Source organism: Narcine bancroftii, chromosome 8 (genome assembly GCF_036971445.1).
Source record: "Narcine bancroftii isolate sNarBan1 chromosome 8, sNarBan1.hap1, whole genome shotgun sequence".
Taxonomy (NCBI): Eukaryota; Metazoa; Chordata; class Chondrichthyes; order Torpediniformes; family Narcinidae; genus Narcine; species Narcine bancroftii.
The window spans coordinates 42,845,903-42,851,902 of NC_091476.1; positions in this window are offsets into that span (position 1 = coordinate 42,845,903).

A 6,000-nucleotide genomic window follows, 5' to 3' on the forward strand; every position below is an offset into this window, starting at 1 on the left:
GGGATACTTCCACCTCTTTATGAGTTCATGACCTTGCAGAAACTTTCCTGGTAGCATCTTGAAGCTTCTTAAAAAAAGGAGCTGCCTCTCACCTGCAACTTGTGAGTTTCTTTGCCAAAATCTGCCACCCGCCTCAAAGGAAGATTGGATCATCACTTCCAACTTCGAACCATGAATGGAATTGAATTGAATATTCTAATATGTTTTGAGATACCGTGGAAAGCTTTGTCTTGTGTGCTATCCAGGCAAGTCAGCGCATACTGAAGTACAGGATGTAGTGTATTGAGAAAACAAAAATGCAGAGTGTAATATTACAGTAAGATGAAAAGTGTAGGGTATAGTGTTACAAAGGCAAAGTGCAGGATATTAACAAAAGTAAAATTAAATAATGCAGGGACATTATTTAAATTTAAATGTTACATTTACTTGTAGCACAGTAAAAGCCAATTCTGGCCATTTAACCCTATACTGCCCAATTTCACCCAAATTAACCTACAACCTCACATTTTGAAGGGTACGAGGAAACAAGAAACCACGCAGACACAGGGAGAACATACAAACTCCCTACAAACAGCGCCAGATTCAAACCTCAGTCACTGGTGCTCTAATAGAGCTGTACTGACCATCTTTCACTCGTTCCTTGCCCTCTCCACTCATTCATTCCTTGACAACATTCCTCAGCAGTTAAACATCACTTTGTAGTGCCTCCCTTTAAAGGGCTGCTTACTGAGGTCAGAGCTGTAAAGAAAGATATCAGTCGTGGTCTTGATGAGAACAAGTTTGGAGGGTTCCAGAAGGTAACAAGTCCTGGACGTGGTTTATTAACAATCAGTAGTCTTTATTTTTGCAGAGAGGAATTCACAGCAGGGAACACACTCACACACACAGACAAATCAACTAAACAGAAATACTCACTACTTCCATCCGATCACTGTTAACTACTGTTCTCATGGCCTAACATGCAGATCACAGCTAATCACGGTTTCCATGGCTAAACATAAGGAGGAAACAAACAGAATCCACGACCCCTCTCTAACCAGTAAACATAGTACACCTAGTAACTAAAAAGTACAAATCTGTTTACAATGGGTGAGATACTACAGTCTCCCCAGGTGCATGCCTACAATAGGTCCCACTGTATACAGGCGTACACCTCACATCTTGTTCTCCAGCATCGCCGAAGGCTCACAAACTGCATCAACCTCTCACAGTCGGTCTTCCATGGCACACAATCTCAAGTGGAACTCAGGGACATCTTAAGGCCAAAAGAGGGTAATCTGCTCCACATAGTTTGCTTTATGCTACAGCCAGCAGGAGGGTCCAGCCCAGTTATGCCCAAATGAAGCAAGGTGTCCAAGAGTGCTAATCGTAAGGCATGTCCTCACCTGTGGGTGGGGTCTCCTTTATTGGCATGGGAAAATGACTTTCAACCTGCCCGATCAGATAAACCCTCCAGGAGCAAGCACATGGAAATTCCTTTGTTCAGAGCAATTTTCTCTCTGACCTGTTGGATAATCCTCCAGATAACATATCAGGGGTTGTAGATCAGTTGGTTGTAATTGGGTAGCCTGGGCTCATGGGTCGAAATAGCCTGTTACTGCTCTGCATGTTTCAGTTTAAATATTTTTTATTAATTTCATTTAAAAAGTTAGCAAGTAAGGATGGTATGCTGTATGTCTAAATTTAAATTAAATAAAAAAAAATTAAAAATTAAAATTTGAAAGTTAAATGGCAGGAGTACAAGAAATTCAACTACCTACACCCAGTGTAACAGAAGCAGAGCATTATTACACAAGGGATTTGTATTTGGCTCCAATGGCTTTTGTGGAACTTATTGGAAACAGTATCAACATGATCGTTTACACTGTTTTAACATCAGGAAAAAAAATTGAGCTCAATGTTCAATAACCATTTAAAGAGATGGAATTCTCAGGATATTAAGATAGTTCAGGACTGTTGACGAAATTTGAATCTTTGATTTCCTGTATACCAAAGAAAGGCTATATTTCGGATATGGATCAACTGTTACAAGAAAGTATGGATAAACCGGAATGGGAGAAATCTAGGAATAAATGGGAAAGTGATTTAACTTATATTATCCCTCAAGAGAATTGGGAAGTTATGTGCCAGGAAAGTGTAACTAAATTGACGAATGTATGATATGGAATGTTTAATTATAATTTTTTACATCAGTTATATTTGACTCCAGAGAAGCTGAAAAAATATGGGTTAAGTAATTCGGATGCTTGTTTTAGATGTGAATTATGTACTGGAACATTTTTACACGCCGTTTGGTCTTGTGTTAAAGTACAAGCATTTTGGGAAGGAATTAGATTGGTTTTGGAAAAATTACTTAAAATTAAATTACCATTAAACCCATCGATTTTTTTATTGAGTCATATGGTCTCTTTGAAGGGATTGGGGTTGGATAAATTTCAAATTGAATTTGTATGCTTAGTGTTGTCTGTAGCACAAAAATGTGTAGCTAGTACTTGGAAAGATAATGTGGAGATTACTATAGCATGTTGGCATAATGAATCGAGAGCTTGTATTACTATGGAAAAAATTACATATAACTTGCATGATAATTATTCCTCTTTTGTTAAAATGTGGTCTTCCTATTTGGAGTATATGAATTTGGAAATACCCTGAAATATTGTATATATTCTACATTTTATTTTTATATTTGGCTCCCCTTAAGGGGGCTGGCTGAAGGGGTGGGAGGGTGAGGAGTGGTTTTTGTTTTTTTATAGATATGTATATATATATATATATATATATTTCTTTCTGTTATGTTTGATTATAAGCTGTTTAAAAATCTTTTAAATAGAGTTTTTTTTAAATTGACCGGCAAACTCACCATGGATGCTTCCTGACCTGCTGAGCTCCTCCCGAATTTTGTCTGCTGCTACAGTTCATGTGTTTGTTTTTTCAACTGGGAGGATAGATGGGGAGTAACAACTGATGTTGTGTTCAAAACAAGATCTCATTAAAGCACAATCCAAGTGTTTATGCACAGTTCCGGCCAGAAATGTGCTGGAGAAACTCAGCAGGTCGGGCAGCATCCATAGGAAGTAAAAGGGAGTCAACATTTCAGCCTTAGCTTGAAAATCGGCGGACGTCTAAGTAAAAAGATGGGGGAAGAAAGAGGAGGAGGAGAGAAGGGATAAAGGGAAAGGGCACAGGCTAACAGGTAGGAGATAATAGCTGGATATAAGTGGGAGGGTAAAAGTGAAAGAAGCTGAGAAGTTGTAGGGGAAGGGGGTAGAAAGCAACAAAATATAGCTCTCTGAAAGGAGAAAGAAGGTTCAGGAAGTTGGAGGAAAGGAGACAGAGGGGGCAGGGAAAGAGAGTCTGGGGAGAAGTTTAATAGAAATTGGAGATTTTGATATTGATGCCATCTAGTTAGAGACTGTTGAAAAGGAATATAACATGTAAGTACACAGCACTGTGGGATTGAGCTATACTGGTTCTCGGATCAGTATTCAAGCAGTGCAGGAACCTTCACAATTTCTGCATATCCAAGAGTCACAGATAGAACAGGCCCTATCCCCCAGGTCCTCCATCCTAACCAAGTTGGCAATCTGAGCTATTCCCATTTGGTCCATAGCCTCTGGCTCCTTCTTGCCCATTGATCTACCCATATGTCCTTTGAACATCAAAATTGTGAAGTATACTGGTAGAAGCATCATTATGCAACTTCTTGATGAAGGAACAAGGGGCTGAGTACTTGCAACATCATTGTAAATGATAAATTGAAACTGTGTTGTGTGGCGAACTATGGAGGATCGGCATCGATCCTCAATCCAGATTCTAGGGTGAGGTCCCCATCAGCAGTTTACTCTCCTGAGGAATGAAGGACTCAGGAGTTTTCTTTATCCAATTCCCTTTATTTATTATGTAGGCCTGTGCGAAGTCTGTCATGTCCATAGAGGATCAAGGAGTTCCCTGAACATGGGTTTGTATACCCCGCTGCAATCTGACTTAATCCATCAAAAAAGTCTTCTCCCATGTGACATGCATTACCCTATCAGCATTAAGCTGCACACTATTCAACTGCAACTTGCATCATTACGTGAATCAATCTTGGGCACGTTCTTGCATGCCACCTAATCTGGGGAAACTCCAGCCTGATAGAAATTTATTAGCTCACTTGAGGTTGGCTGGCAGAACAAGCCATGGGGTCTCTCACTTCTCTGAATATTTAAAACCCTCTGCATTCTTTTACAAAGCAGTGAAGCACATGTAGGCATTAATTAATATTGATCATTCTATATCTACAACAGACCAATAGAACTCACATCAGTTATGCACATGATCTGAAGTCATAACATTTGGTCCTGCTTTATTGGGTATGATATTACAGGTCTTGCACAAGGGAAATTGCACAGAGTTCTTTCCCTCATCAGCTCCTGTCACTGAGGAGATCATGGAGAAAGTGAGTCACAGCTTGGCTACTGTGATGTTTATTTTAAGCAATATAGAAATTTGGGTTCTTTTGGTAGTAACAATATTTTATTAACAACTCACTCACAATTTTGTGGTGCAGCCATGTTCTTCATCTAACTCGAACTGCAACCTTCATCTCTGACTCCCTCTATTGGTTAAGAGTATCACTAGCATTTCATAACCACAGCTACCACACAAAACAAACTCCATCCATGGACTCCATCTCTATTCCACCCCCCCCCCCCCAATTCTGTCTCGGGAAGGGAGCCATCCCACCACATTCACATTGTCTTCCCCACCCCACCCCCAATCAAATGGGCAGAAGATATATGAGCTTATGAGCTTGAAAACACAGATCTCCTGATTTAAGGACAATTTTTTTCCTGCGTCGATCAGTCTCTTAAATGGACCACATTGGTAAAAACTTATGTGTCCAGAAGGAAGGTCCTGTTGGGAGAAGGTGGTCCATTAGCAGTCCAGAAAGGCTGCTGAACATTTTTTACACGGTACTGTAGCAAATAATTCAAGAGGAATAGATGTCATTGTGTTATCCTTGTGCTTTGCTTTGTCTCTCCATCACAGTTGGGTTCACCACATAAGTTCTAATTGGTACAACTTAAAGGACAACCCACAATTCATCTGCTGCACACCAGCAGCAGCTTTCTGGGGCAAGAATGGACCTTAATCTTCTCAGAGGGAGGCAGTGGAGTCTCCTGCGGAGTGTGCTGAGGCACAAGTTTTCAACCCAAAAATTAGGAGCAAACATAAACCATTCTGCCCTGCAATCCCACCCAGTAACCAGTGTGATCCTGGCTGATCTGGAGGTGATCCCAACTCTGCATGCTTGTCTCCCCTCAGTAATCTCTCAGTTTCTTGCTTATCCATTGACTTCTGCCTTTAAACATTCAAAAATCCTGCCTTCATCACTCATTGATGCTCATTGACAAGAAGGTCTTTTTCACAACCACCACGAGAACATGCAGGAAACTCTGTCCTTTAGTTCAGATGAAAGAATGATCAAACAGATTGTTCTATTCACAATAAAATGGGTAATTATGTTATTTAAATGGAGAAGGACAGATAGTACTGAATTATTTGGGGGTCATGATACATGTAACACTGAAAGCTGGCTCACAGCTGCAGCAGGTAATTTGGAAGTCTAATAGTACAGCCTTTGATTTCAAGGTGGTTGGAGTGTAACCCTTCACAGCTCTACAAAGCACCAGTAAGACAACATCCAGAATGTTACAGACAGCTTTTATTCCCTTACTTAACCAAAGACACCCTCCACTGCCAGTATATGGCTTCATAAATATGGATGTCTCGGATGGTTAGTGTGGGCAATCCCCATGGTTATTCAGCTTGCTCACTGCGCTTGGGAAGAAGCTGTTCATCAGCCTAGTGGTGCTGGCTCTGATCCTCCTGCATCTCTTTACTGACAGGAGTAGCTAGAAGATGCTCTGTGTGAAGTGATGGGTGTCCTCAACAATGATCACGATAGATTACGTTGATTGCGGGGGGGAGGGAAGAGGGAGACTCCCTGATCCTGCC